Raw genomic sequence first — 15,834 nt, 5'->3', positions numbered from 1 at the left:
TTCTGGTGTCCCACGGAACACCCTCAGGGACTTTATAGGCATCTGCGAACTCAGAATCATCGACGAAGAAAAATACGAGAGAGTGGTCCAATTGGTTAAGGAAAAGACGGGTAAAGTGTCGATGAAATTAATTGAATCGAAATGTAGGGAAGCGCTCAGTGATTATCGCGCCCAATCAAGTAGGTTAAAAACCAAGCAAAAGCTTCTCCCGTTTTATCCAGAGGATGATTTTTATATGGGAAAATAATTAAAGAAATTAATTAAACTAGTTCATCCATTATCTTAACGTATTTACTCTATGAAGCGCCACCTTTATTTTTTTTTTTCGGTGCGGGACGCTCATTAGAGAGCGGAGCTTATTCAACAACCATCATATTTCTGGGAAAAAAAAAAAAAAGAGATGGCTATAAAGGAAATTATAACCATAGCCTTTTCAAACTGAAAAAGATTATACTATGGTTATGTTCCAATGTAATTAGTTTCCTCAAATAAGTGCCGCCGGCAATATTAGATGCGGCACTCATTCTGGGTGGGGCTCAAACGAGTAAATACGGTGATTTTATTGATTATTTACCACTATTGATTTTTTTTTCTATTAGTCTCAGTTTTGTTTAATTTTTTTTTCTTTCCAGCTATGACCCCTAGAACGTTTGTTGTTATTAGGTGTTACTCGCTCGAATTCTTCGACGCTGTTACTTTTTGGGTTTTAGGTTAAATAAGATTCTGTGTATTTGTTTTTTTATAATATTTTCATCTCCACGGACAGTTTATACTTAGCAATGTGTTAACAGAGTAAAATTTTAACTAAAAGAAATTACATAACAAATTATTATCCTGAAATAAAGTTAATGATTGAAAGATGTGAAGCAATGTGAAGCAATTATTATCTTAATCTCCACGATCCTCATTATTTTTAATGGACGGAAATAAGAATGTTAAATGGGGGAGGGGACTGAGCGGAATTTTCGAGCTGCAAGCATTTTTTTCCCCCTCATTTTTCCAACAGAGGAAAGTTTTCGGGAAAACCCTAGCACATCTTTGGGAGAAAAAAAATTGAAACAAAACTTTTACTGCGCTACTCTCTTGGCGCGTGAGTAGTTCCCTCTCCATCCACTCAAATTGGAGAGCTCAGTTTTACCACTCGAAAATCTTGCCTTTTTACAAATCAAAGGAAAGAAAGTCAATTAAGCTTTCCCTAAAATGCATGCGATCAAAAACCATTTCCCATTTGAGTTTTGGAATGTAATTTTTTTTTTGGATGACAAACTGCAGTTACCAGTATACATCTTGTATTACGGAGGACAGTAATGAAATTAACCAATGTTTTTTAAAACACTTGCAAACAGCCATTGTTTTGCTCCATAAATCATTTATTTTTCCAGGTTCTCGGAGCGATCTTCGTCGCCATGTTTATTGCGACGCACAAATCGTGCAGCACCTATAATTGTTGGTGCACCTATAATTCGTGTTTAAACCTCTCGAACGCGGAGTAACCGTTTATGTCCCCCCTTTATTCCACCAGTCCCCCCTCCAAAGAAATGTGAGCGCGCTTTCTTTCCTCTCTTCCCAGCCTACTTGTGACACAAATAGGCCGCTACGGAGGAGAGAGTGTAAACAGCCATTTCAAGAAAGATTGTCATACAAGAGCGTAAAATCGTGCGCTACAATACCGACGGGTTGTATGGGCAACGGTTATTTGCTTTTGTTTGATCGAAGCTCACAGTCTAAGCCGGAAGGAAGGAGAATCCATGAACATGCGTGCTCATGCTATGTCTCTCTATTGCGTTGAAGCAACGAGAACTTCGACCAAGCAGTGGTAAATTACTTTAACCCATAAAGCCATTTGGTATTGTCGCATACGCTTTTAAGCTTTTGTCGGACAAATATCTCGAAACAGATCTATATTTTCAACCGTCACCACCATTTAGTACACCAGCGTTGAAGACTACATTATCGGAAATAAGTTATCGCAATAAACATCGTGCGTTGTACATCTCATAATTTTGATCTACTGTAAGTGAACACAGATCCTTAATTCTCACACCACATCTATCTCCGGAAAAATAACAGGCAAAGTCAATAGGTTGAATGTACTTGAAAAACTAGCGAGGGTAAAGGACCGTGTACTTAGGTATGACATGTATTTATAGCAAAGACCTTTCATTAAGAAAGAATGCTCAATTTAATTGGTTTACAAAACACATTAAAGGGTCGCCTCACCCAAGATATGTTAATTACGATAGACAGATGTTTTCAAAAGAAGACACCCACCACTACAGCTAATTCATTTCAAGTAAAGAACATGCATCTTAATTAAAGGGGCACAAATATGCTTTGATACCTAAAGTAAGTTGTACAAAACATGGTCTAAGGTCTCTTCGTTACTTCACCGCTGTAAGGACTTAGAATTCGCTGCCGGAGACGACACGCGCCATGGCCGGCACAAGAGAAATTTAAAACTGGATTCCAGACACGCAATTTACATCTAAATTATGAGGTAATCATATTGCTTATTAGAGTTTTATATCTTTTATCGTAGAATAAGCCCTCCCCCCCGGGGGGGCAATGAATTATCAGCCATGTATCAGTGAAGTATCGGTGAAGTGTCGGTCAAGTATCGGTGAAGTGTCGGTCAAGTATCGGTCAAGTATCGGTCGTGAATCGGTCGTGAATCGGTCAAGTATCGGTCAAGTGTCGGTCAAGTGTCGGTCAAGTGTCGGTCAAGTGTCGGTCAAGTGTCGGTCAAGTGTCGGTCAAGTGTCGGTCAAGTGTCGGTCAAGTGTCGGTCAAGTGTCGGTCAAGTATCGGTCATGTATCGGTCATGTATCGGTCAAGTATCGGTCATGTATCGGTCAAGTATCGGTCATGTATCGGTCATGTATCGGTCAAGTATCGGTCAAGTATCGGTCATGTATCGGTCAAGTATCGGTCATGTATCGGTCGAGTATCGATGGTTTAAGACTATATTGGTCGACACATTTATCGGTCGACTGTCGGCCGATATATTGGTCGACTATCGACCGATAGTCGGTCGACTGTCGACCGATGGTCGACCGATAGTTGACCTATGCCCGATATATCGGCCGATGTATCGGCCGATATGTCGACCGAGTCCACCTATAGTACACATGATCCGGTTAATCTAATGGCCCATTTCATTTTATGGGATGAAAATTCTGCCTCAGAGGATGAAATATACCCAACTGATACATGCAAAAGAGCTTTGCTCCTGTAGTTTGTTCCTCCAGCATAACCTGGGAACAAAACCCTCCCTGTGTAATGAGTTTTCAGTTGCCTGTGGGGTGAGCTGGAGGTCCCTCATAGAAATAAATGCACTAAGCCACCATTTTTATGCCTACTGAGCAATCCTTCTGGGAGGGCCATAGACACTATGTCATGGTGTCCTGTACGTCTGTAAACCTTCCCCCAAACCTTGCACAGTTTTCAAAATGGTGGACTATTGTGAGACACTCATATTACATCTCTTGTGACCCATCCTGGTTCAGTTCTGATACTGGCCATCGTGGAACAGATCTACTGTGGTTTCTTAGGATTCGTATTCACTTTTTTGGGGTTTAGTTAAATTTTTTCACACGGTCTGACCTCCTCATTTCAACATGGTTTTCAATTTGAACATAACAGCTTAGTCATCACACATTCGCGCATGTGCATTTACTCTGAACAAATTCAGCAAATCCTATGAAAAATAATTTAAATTGAAATTAAAAAAAAAACAGGACAAAAAAAAAGACAAATAAAAGTTGATGTGGCCAGGGCTCAAACCTAATACTTTCAGAGTTGGACGAGTAGGTATTATCCATAGTGCCAGGTATGCAAAGTGGACGAGATGTGAAGTTTTGAAGTAAAATAAATTTGATGCACATTTAATAAGTGTACCTATTCTATTAAATTCATTCCTTGTCCCCAGCCTGTCAATTGACCTGTGTACAAACTCTGTGCTAAGTTCCCTTTTTGTCACAAGTTTGACATCCACATGAGCTTTTCATTAACCCTCTGCATTTTAAACCACACTAGGTTTATTATTGCAATACTCTACAACTATACAACAGAAGGCACGAGCAGTCATAGATTGCCTTTCATGGAAGTGTTAGATTGACCCGATCAAAGCTTGCGGTTCCGAAGTCAAACTTGTCATCTTTGATACGCAACAGTGGTACTGAAGAATTCATCATCTCTATGACTGCTGCAGTAATCTTTCGATGTCATGTTATCCTTAATTCTTGTGCGAAATGGATCCTTTTGGATTGTGTAAAAGAAAGCCAGAGATTTCTGAAAAACTCCATACTCATGATTCTTGGATAAAGCCGTGGTGTTAAAGGCAATCTATTGTTTTCGCTATTGTTTTCTTTATCCAAGTATAAATCTATGCGGAAATCTTCCCATATTCTCTTTCTACAGTTCAAAAGCTCGACTTCTTAACCAAAAGTAATTGGGAGTGGGAATCAAATTGCCGAGTGTCAGAGAAACTTACAAACTAAGTCAAACATTGATCCCCGAGGGAGAGTCGCATACCTTTAGATGGCAATTGGCGCAAAAGCTCCTTCCAAACTCGACGTTTCAGCTACGGAAAACTCTCCTCAGAATTAAATGGTCCTCTTTAGTCGACGAGAGTACAACTGATTGATCGATCGCCCGATCGACGAGAAAATTGTGGCGCAAAATTTCAAAACAATCTAAAATTAGCAAAGGCGCCATTTCCCCATCATAGTAGTTACCAGACCAACTCAATTTTAAAATTTAAACGGGTATAATCTATAAATTTAAACTGATATCTAGTTAAGGTTTTGTGTTTTGTCGCAGTCGCGTCGGAACTTGAAAGGAAAGTCTTTGTGGAAATTAAATGCCTCTAATTTCATATATGCCAACTCCCCCGGATTATCGGGGTGTCTCCCTTATACAGAGTCAATCTCCCACTCTTCCCTACGGGTGACCAAAGCTCCCGGATCAAAGAAAGTTTGGACCAGTTGCCCGCAAAAAAACTAAGATTTAAGCTCCATATGTTCCAAAATTCTAAAATTATCTGGCTTCTTATGCTTGTATTACGGTTTCTGGCTTCACTTTCTTGCGCGATGCACGTTATTCGTTGCGAATAAAAAGAAGAAAGTTTCTTCTTTGTTACTCCTAGAAAGGGGGGGGGGGGGGGGTAGAGGGAGACAGGGGGACCAGAGTCTTCCGCTTCCCGTACCACGTTCTCCCGCCTCCCGTACTTTTGTGCTCCTTTACCTCCCGACTCCCACCCTTCATAGTATCGCTCCAGTGTTCAGCTTAATCAAGAGGATCAGACACCCGGGTGTAACTTTCAAACTGTGCTAAAACTTAACATTCTTGTTCATTTTCTGGTTCATTTTTTTGTTCATTGGGTACCCCCTTCTTCTCCCGGGCTCCGGCTCCCCTGTCCCCTTCCATTATATAAGCGAGAGTCTGATTGGATGAGTATTCAACCAATTGAAGACCCTGACAGATAGATCCACGTTTTTCCCGCAAAATTGCTTGTAGGGGTCCAAATCGAAAATTTTCCGGAGGGGCCGCATTGGCAAATTCGGTCGGGGGAGGGGTGCTAGTCTGAAAAAAAATCTCCAGATTTGAGTTGGCATCTCTGTAATTTAGTTGTGCAAGAGGAAGCCTCCCTAAAAAGGTTTGTGAAAGGTCATATTTCTCACATACATTGTATTTATCAAAATATTTTACCTTATAACTATAGCCTGGGTAAGAGCTCAAACCATAGCCACCCATCATTTACTAATCAAGGTCAAACAAGAGTGTCCCTTTGACAATTAATAAAAAAACAACAACAACACTATTATCCATATAATTTAAAATAATCAATTTTCTTGCACCACTAAATACACCTATTAAAGACACTGACCCACTGACTAAAATACCAAACACAATTTTCTACTTAACTCATTTTTATCCTCCCTGTTTTACCATTACCTATGCTATGGAAAGTTATAGAAAGTTTTGTTTTTATTGAGAATTGAAATTTAATCATTTGTCCCAAGATGTAGGAGTCAAGTTAATCAACTGTGTGTTGATTGTGATGCTGCAACTGCTATACCTCGTCAGGTAAGGAAGTTGAAAGTTGGTGTGGCTATTTGTAACACCTGGTTATTGTTAGTGTTTTGGTGCACTGTCATTGGTGCATTTTGATCCTCATTATTATTCTGAAAACTGGAAGTTGTTTCCTTAATAGGTTCACTTTGTTATCGGCTATCATGCTTTTTGTTAGTAAGGCATCCACACGTAAGGAATTTCAATTCAGTTATCTCCATTGATGTTATTAGGATTAAATCTAATGTGATTGGCTTCTTTAACCCTTCATGTGTTACAAGGAGAATCATGGCCAATATACCGCCGTAATTCCCGGTGGGCTCACTCCAGTTCTTCAGCCCCTGGATAAGTGCATCAGTAAGCCATTCAAAGCAAAAGTCCGTGCGCAGTACAAAGCCCGGATGGTTAACGGCCCATTTACCTACACGCCTTCCGGAAAGAAGCTAGCGCCCAGTAAAGAGATGGTGTTGCGGTGGATCGATCGAGCATGGAGAGAGGTCCCAGTTGAGTTGATAACGAGATCGTTCATTTCCTGTGGCATCAGCAATGCTCTCGATGGAGCTGAAGATGGTGCGCTTTGGGATGATGAGGAAGAAGAAGCAGAAGACACAGAAGAGCGGATTGACAACGAGTTCGAGACAGACAGCGAAGCCGAAGGCGACGAGTAGCTGAGCTCAAACGAGCTTTCAAACAAACGGGTCTTTTCATAGCAACCCCGATTCTTTTTAAAACCAATAAATCAGATAAGGTCAATGATCAACGTTGTTTGTCTTTTATTTATTTATTTACCGGTATTTATTTACATACTCGTCAGTTTATTAGTAAAATTTGGAAAAGTTATATTTTGTTGCGCGAAAATACTCGGTTATAAGACGCACCCCAAGTTTTGAGCAGATTTTGATCAAACAAGCATATCTTCTCGTAAAAAATGGTGCGCCTTATGAGTGAATAAATACGGTACCTAACGTGGTCCTAAACAGGAAATGTCCTGTTTCATTGGCGTGTTCTGAAACCGCCATATTCTGAATGCAAGCAAACTGTAGCATGGAAGTGCAGTAGATAGCGATAACTACCCTTGAAACAAAAAGGGCCATGTGTTCAATATTTTTTCCTTTTTTCGCCTTTGAAGGAATTCAACTGAAATGGAACTGTCATTGAAAACCCAGAATATGGGGAGGTGATACAGCTACAAGGTGACCAGCGTCAGAATATCAGTGATTTTCTGAAACAGCTGAAATTGGCTAAACCAGACCAGATACAAATGCATGATTTCTAGAACTTACTCCCTAGCATTGGGATATGCGTGTATATAAGTTTATTCTTATTAATGCCAGAAGGAATTTGATCATTTTGCATTATCTAAAACCTAAACCTCTCTACACCCTAACATCAGTATCTATATTCTCCATACTTTTCTCTATACAATTCCTCTGGTACTGACAAGGAGAATTTGTTCAATAATCAAAGCCTCTTAAGTTGGTAATCATTTGCCTTATTCTCATTATCTTAATGAATGACTCAGGAGTATTATTGTAAGGAGAAATTAAATACTGGTCACTCCCAGGGTTCAAAGGGTTAAAAACGCATATATCTACTTAAAAAACTACTGAATACCTATAAATTCCCTTGTCATGAAAACCTAGCAATCCAATCAGAAATCTGAAAGAATCGTTCAAAAGCATCGATTTGAGGCTCGGCATCCTCACATGCTTCCTCTTACTCGCCCCAGGCTTGTCTCCACTTACTCTAAAAGGACCCGGAAGAAAAGAGAAAGCTTCCTCCCCCTAACGAATTACTGCAGGACAATTAACATGAAAACAAATAAATTCATTTACTTCCTTGCTTCTTCTCCAGTTGTCCTTGGAGCGAGTTCATTAGTTTTCCTCACTTGCCTCATAAGCTTAGCGGTTGTTCATTATTTCATATCTAACGGTGGAGAATATTTCTATTTTCATGGTTTGTAGTTTCTCACAGTTTCCACGCCAAGTGAATTGTCAGTGAAAAGGTGCTCAGTGCATGCATTAGAATAACGCTCCACAAATAAAAGTCGTGCGCTTGGTGTAATAGAAATTCTACGTAAATCGGCCAACGACAAGCGGGCAAAATTATTAGATAATTGATAATATTTAAAGGAACTTTTCCACTACGTTTGGCCGTTCATCGTGCCTGGGGAAGAGACTGACTACGGAATCGACAGTCGAACAGAAATAGACAACCACATTTTATTGGCTGCCTGATATGACTGATATATGACGTATGTTGCTAAAAACTCAAAGGATGAAATGAGATGGTTAAAATTATTTCCTTAGCTGGGCACTGAAGGCTACAGGAGGAAATCGCTTTCGCTTGGAGCATCGGTTTTAAAAACTGCTTCAAACCTCGTTCAGTTATGAATGATGTGATAAAATGACTTGGCGGAAGAGAATTCTGATATGTGCGATAGAAATTGAAAGAAATTCATAGACGGCAAAGTCGGTTTAACGTTTTTAACCCCACCTAGACCTACCAAACAGACTAAATTCGACGAATTAACTGGGCAGTTTTAACCGACGCTGGACAAGATGATTTCTTTCAAGCTACCTTCTCTGAAGATTAAATTCCGACATCCTCTGAGTTAGCCGAAGGGTTATCTACTAACGTTCCAGTCTCGAGTAGAATTCCAACCGTTATTTGAAAAATACGAATTCCGAATGTCCATTACAAAAGCGTAAATGAGCTTCATTGTGTTCCTTCCAATGAAGGAAACATAAGGAGAGACGGATATTTGTTATCCTACTTTTAAAGGGGCGCCATCTGATGAATATATATTTCGGTTTTTACGTCAAACGTTTTTACCGATGACGGATGTGAGCATGCAAAAATGAAACAATTTACTTTAGCCCCCTGTGACGATAGTGTTTTCTCGCCCCAAAACTGGGGAACTGAATCTTCGCGGACGGCACAATAACAACTGGGGGAAATAACTCTGTAGAGACGACTTGGCAGCGAGAACGGAAACTCGTCACGATTTCCTGGTACACGGAGACCTGCTTCGAGCGAGCTTATACGGACGTCAAGGATAAGACAATCTTTGGTTCCACAGTACTTTTATTCTAGGTCAGGCCAACAAGCGACATGACCTCTAGCATACTCTAGTTTGTAATCATCAAAGCTGTACAAGGTACTTGCTTAAGAAGTAACTGGTGCGAGGTGCTATTGTTACACAAATCGCAATATTTGAATAAGGACACAAAGGAGCGGAAAAAAGTCTCTTTGAAGCTAAACAAAAACTACTTAAATATTCCATCTGTTTCTACGACGGAAAGAATCTCAAAATTAAAAAGACGGATGCAATAAACTTTAGGCCATTAAAGTAGGAAACCTGGGTGCGAATTTACAGCTCTGGTATAGAAAACAATACCTATCTTAATTGCAGTAGCGCAGCTCAGGAAATAAAAAAACGAAAAAGCAATTAAAAGTTTCTGCTTATTTATACAAGATTGGTTTGGAAACCATTGCATGAAAAGAAATTAGATTTACGCGTTTAAACTCAGCTGCTATCTACCATGAAAACCAATGTTTCCAGAAAGACCATTAACACTTATATTTACCTAAAAAAACCATGTAATAAATAACAAAAGTGCCGACAAGCAGGTGCATATGATGAAAGCGAGTAACAACAAAAATCTATTCAAAAGCTACTGTGGTTTTTATACATTTTTTGATTTATTAAAATGAAAGGACTTGAAATGGTTAAATGTAAAAGTTTACGAATAAATATGCTCCGAATAACACACACGGGAAAATCAGTAAATTTTCCCGTAACATTCCTCCCACCTTAAATCGAGACCTCCTGGTCGAGGAAAACTCCTAGAAACTTAGAGGTCGTAGTGACCATTGCACTTGGCATTCTTATAACCATTAACTCGAGTTAAAGCAGTATTTCTCTTCTTGCATGCCCTTATGTCGTATTTCTTACTGCGCGTAATCTTCTATTTACTAAGGAGTTGTTAACATACTTCTTGGAAGAATTTAAAAAATAACAAGTTAACAATCGTCTTGATCCTATCTTACTTCCTGGTCAACAGCTAAGTGGTACTCTCTACTTGTTGCTAAAGTCAGTCATGGGTCTGAGGATAAGTAGTCTCCTTAGGTGCATCATGAACTTAGGCATTTCCATTCCTGGAGGTGCTTCTTGATATTGATCAAATCCCTCGTTAGATTCCATTCTGTAATCAGTTTTGGCTGGGGTATTAGAAAGATCGCCTTGGTGCCAAACCTTCTTTTGTGACACCTGTGCGAAGGACGGTGGTGGTTTTTGGATAACAGACCTGAAGTTACTATTTGCGTCGGTGTGAAATGTTGCGGACAGGGACACAGCAATGAGCACTAATACCAATAATATTGCAACTTCTTTGTTGTTTGGAGAACGGGAAGGCAAAATTCCTGCAGAAGGCTTCACTGAACCTTCACTAGTAGAGGCGTGTTCATTTCCTCTGACATTCTTTTCTTGAGGTTTAAACGTTCCTGTCAAAGGCACTGAGGCTGAACATGCTTGCTCTTGTTGATTTGCTGATTCTTTTAGAGTAATGGTGTTGTTATCGAGATCAATCATAGCTCTGTTTACTTGGAGGAAATCGCGACCAAGGATGGCGTCATAAGTAAGGTTGTGCACGACCTGGAATTCACAAGGGAACTGACTTTCCTTAAGATATAACGGCAAGGTAATTCTTCTTAGCTGTAGGTTGTCTTTCCCAGTCTTAACTGTGGAAAAGGGAACGTCACCGTAGATCTCTTTTAAAACTTCTTCTTTTATAGCTGAAACGCTTGCACCAGTATCCAACATTAGACGAACAGGTTTTCCTGCTATTTTACCTTTAGTGATCAGGTTGCTAGGGTACGCGTCTGCTTCATTTACGAGGGGTAGCTGGACTTTTGACTGATTTGGTATTTGTAACTTTCTTGGCTTCTGGTTTGGATTTCTCGGCTTTCTAATCCGGTTACTAGTTCGTGTCGGCTTCATCTTCTGTAGTAAATCAGGGTTGTTTGTGGCGTTTTCCTGACTCTCGAGATGTGATGCAGTCCCCTCAGCATACGATTGGTTCTCTTCTTCGTGGGTGGAAGATTCTTCTGATTGAGTGTAAGTTGGTCTGGTAGCACGATGTAGGACCTGTCTCTCCTTCTGGAAACCGTCATTAGATTGGTTATAGTTGCAGTAATACTGAATATGGCCACGGCGTCCACATCGATAACATACGGGTTTAGTCTTGAAACTGTACTTCCTCCATTTATAACTAACTTCCTGTTTAGGCTTTATATTCCGGACGATTCCATCTAGCTTCATTCCAAGCTCGTTAATTTGCTCTTGCATGGCAAAAATCCTAAAGTCTGGGTCTGGAAATTGGTGAGGAACAAGATAAGGGCTGAGATTGTCACTATCTTCAAAGCATCTAACGTCCTCTACTAGATCTGATAACTGGCAGTCAGGGGGGGTTTTCTGTAACCTTGGTAATTTTCCGTGAAATAGGTCTCTGGTGGACTGTTCATCAATGGCAAACATGTTTGCTCTATTGTCTGAAAGTAGCCCTGAGTCTTTGTCATTCAACTGGGCGGTGACCATAGAATCACGCGGTCTGGGCTCATCGGACGTAACGTTACATTGGACAGCGGTAGCTTCAATGGATTCATATGGGGTCTCGTCAGGAACTGGGCCACTGGGTGGCAAATTTTCCTCATATCCGGCGGAAGTACTTTGTTGTGGTGGCACAGAGGGGTCTGCAACTGAGGTGACTGGTTCAGGTTCACATCCGGCGGAAGTTCTAAGAGGTGGCAGGGAAGGATCTGGAACTGAGATGACTGATTCAGGTTCACATCCGGCGGAAGTGCTAATCTGTGGCGGAGAAGGATCTGGAGATGAGCCGTTTTTCGCCTCGTTCTCAGGGTTCATACTTGGACTGGTGTTGGTTTTAATCGTCTTTTGAGCTCTGCGAACAGCCCCGGGGAACGAAATAAGTTTAATTGGCTGGCACTTTTTCTTACTGTCAGGCTTTCTCTTCTCTGCCTTGAGAGTTTTTGTCGGTCCCAGTGGACGGGTGGCTATATCTGCGTCGGTTTTCGTCACCAGACCTCCCGGTAGGTCATTCTCAGAGTGGTCAGCGGATGTGTTTCCATAATTTCCATCATTTGCATAAGCGTCCTCTACGGTTTGTTGACAAACGCTCAGTTGGTTTTTTAGAGCTGGCAGAAGCGCGCTCGTGAGCTTGTTTTCTGCTACTTCATCATATCTGGCTGTCGCTGGGTAAAATCGTGACCCGTTTTGGTACTGTTGGTACAATTCCTCATCGGCCTGAGCGTCGTCTTCACCGGAGTCCTTTCCCAGGAACTCGCGTTCGCGCTGTGGAAACGTATGGTGATTTTGTCCTAGTGGGGCCATTTTATCGTTTTCATGACCTTGGCTATCTATGGCGGCTAAGTGAGAGCTTCTTGGATTTCGAGAAGGTGAGTCATCCCTTAGTTGTGGCTGATTATAACCGGAGCGGGGAGGATAATTTCCACTTTCTTGGCGTCGTTGGTAGTTTGGCTGGTACCGCTCGAAATTCTGAGTGGGTTCGCGTGGAGATCTCTGGTTACAATTTTGCTGCATATGGCCAACTCGTCCACAAGAGTAACAAATGGGTCGTCCCTCTCGTGTTCGCTGTCTTGGTGGTTCTTCGCGGCTATTTTGATTTCGCCTGGACAGGCCATTTATTCGAGCATCCACGCGTCGGAAGAACTCTTCCAACTTAGCTTCCATGCGTTGGATTTCATGTTTATAATCCGGGGTCCCTCGTCTTTCTGGTTCTAAATAAGCTACGAGAAGCTCAACGAGCTGCTTTGGCGAGTCCTCCATGGAACCTTGGGCCTTATTCAAGAGTTCACTCAACTTGGAAAAAAGAGTTGGTTCTTTTTGTTCGTCAGACTTCTTCCCACTGTTGTTTGCCAACAGGGCTTCGAGCTTGGTTAAAATCGAGTCTTCTCTCTGTGAATTGTTCTTGTGGAGTTGTTCAATTATGGCTGAAACTGCCTGGTCTGATGCGGAAGATTCCCGATTACTTGGACTGGTATTGGATGGTGATCTCGATAATCTTTCCTGCAGGACAATCCGTGATATGTCGTCTTCACGTCGCTGGGTTACGGATTGTTGGATTGAGTAAATCAACCGTGCTGTATCTTCTGCGGCAGCATATGTCTTAGGTTCTTTCTTTAGTACGTCGGCTTGGATGTCAGGTCTGAGGCCCTGAATCAAATAACTCAACTTATCCTCATCGCGTAAATCGAGACAGCTAAATTTGTCGTTCAGGTCGGCCAGGTATTTTTCAATGGACTCATTTGAACCCTGGCGTCTGAATGAAAGTTCCTGTCGTAACCTTAATGAGCGATGTGCAGGCGAAAACCTCTCTTTCAAGGCAGTACTCAAGCATCGGAAGGAACTTTGTACGTCGCCAGGAAGATTGTAGTAATAGGACTCAGCTGGGCCCTGGAGATGAAAAGCTAACTGGATGGCTGCTTGATCGCTTTCTGGATTGACTCTTCTGTTGGTTAAATATAGTTTAAAGCGCTGGAGCCAGCGATCTACGTTTTCATTCTCATAGCCATGGAATAGTGCAGGTTTCGCCAAGGCTGGTTCAGGTACAGTTGCTCCTTCTATTGCTGTTTGCACTTGTCTACACAACTGTTGCTGGATATCCATAACTTGTCTTCGGAGATCACTCATTTCGTCAGAGTTCATTTGCATATCGTGCCAAGTGTTAATTTCTTCGTCCCTCAAAGGGTCGTTTCGCTCGAATTCACTATCAGGTTCTTCACACACACCTTCGTTTGCGACAGCGTTTTCGGCAAAAAATTCTTCAATAGCTTCTGATTCTGTCTCGCTTGGTTCGTCTTCAGAGTCACTGCTCAAATTGGATTCGTAGCGCAATCTCTTTCGTGTTTTTGTTTGTTTTGGTTTTGTGTAATTAATGCTTTTTCGCACCAACGCGTCAAAATGCTCTGGTGAATTAATTAACTGGAAAAATCTTCTTTCTAGGGATTCGTCGACCTCGGAATCGCTGGTTTCCTCAACTTCTAAATCGGTTCGGGGACCGTGGTGTGACTGACTGGACTGGTTTGGGATGAAATCTTCGGATGGACCTGCGTCGCTCTCTTGACGCGGGACAAAGGAGGTCGTTGGCTCTGGTAAACTTTGCTGAACAATGGATGGGCCTTCACACGGATCAATACTAATATCTATCGCTTCGGTATTCGTTCTGTTGGCTGGATTCTGATCGGAAAATGCGGTGGAAAATCTCGGAAGGCCGCTGGACTGAATAGGTTCTATTTCTTCGCTGGAACTGGTGACGTGTGCCGTAGGCGGCAAGGAACTTGGGTGGAATGGCAATTCAAATGACAATGTACAATTTTCTTCTTCAGACAAAGAAGCCTGCACTTCTCTGTTTACTTTTGGCGTACTATTTCTGGCAACGGGAACGGCTGATTTTCTACTTCTTAAATTATAACGCGGCAAACTCTTCGTAAAAACTCTCTTCACGGACTTCATAAAGAGACAAAGGAAAGTTCTGGTACTCACGTAACTTGAGCGGTTCTTTCTTGTCGGCGCTCAAGGGATTACATCGGCTGGCGTGAAACTGGATTTGGCGTCTTCTTTGACCTTGATAACGTCCTGGAAGCTCCAAGAAGTGCCCGGGTCCTCCACCACTGTGACGATAGTGTTTTCTCGCCCCAAAACTGGGGAACTGAATCTTCGCGGACGGCACAATAACAACTGGGGGAAATAACTCTGTAGAGACGACTTGGCAGCGAGAACGGAAACTCGTCACGATTTCCTGGTACACGGAGACCTGCTTCGAGCGAGCTTATACGGACGTCAAGGATAAGACAATCTTTGGTTCCACAGTACTTTTATTCTAGGTCAGGCCAACAAGCGACATGACCTCTAGCATACTCTAGTTTGTAATCATCAAAGCTGTACAAGGTACTTGCTTAAGAAGTAACTGGTGCGAGGTGCTATTGTTACACAAATCGCAATATTTGAATAAGGACACAAAGGAGCGGAAAAAAGTCTCTTTGAAGCTAAACAAAAACTACTTAAATATTCCATCTGTTTCTACGGCGGAAAGAATCTCAAAATTAAAAAGACGGATGCAATAAACTTTAGGCCATTAAAGTAGGAAACCTGGGTGCGAATTTACAGCTCTGGTATAGAAAACAATACCTATCTTAATTGCAGTAGCGCAGCTCAGGAAATAAAAAAACGAAAAAGCAATTAAAAGTTTCTGCTTATTTATACAAGATTGGTTTGGAAACCATTGCATGAAAAGAAATTAGATTTACGCGTTTAAACTCAGCTGCTATCTACCATGAAAACCAATGTTTCCAGAAAGACCATTAACACTTATATTTACCTAAAAAAACCATGTAATAAATAACAAAAGTGCCGACAAGCAGGTGCATATGATGAAAGCGAGTAACAACAAAAATCTATTCAAAAGCTACTGTGGTTTTTATACATTTTTTGATTTATTAAAATGAAAGGACTTGAAATGGTTAAATGTAAAAGTTTACGAATAAATATGCTCCGAATAACACACACGGGAAAATCAGTAAATTTTCCCGTAACACCCCTCAAACTACACCCCATCAATTTTTTTCCGAAATTTGGGCGGTGGCCTATTCAGTGCAAAATAATTGGCCTCGAAATAAAGACTTTGCCAGATTGGTATAAATTTTTTTGATGATTCTTGGCTT

The sequence above is a fragment of the Pocillopora verrucosa genome, chromosome 13, assembly GCF_036669915.1.
Source record: "Pocillopora verrucosa isolate sample1 chromosome 13, ASM3666991v2, whole genome shotgun sequence".
Lineage (NCBI taxonomy): Eukaryota > Metazoa > Cnidaria > Anthozoa > Scleractinia > Pocilloporidae > Pocillopora > Pocillopora verrucosa.
Note: the sequence above shows the minus strand (reverse complement) of the source record.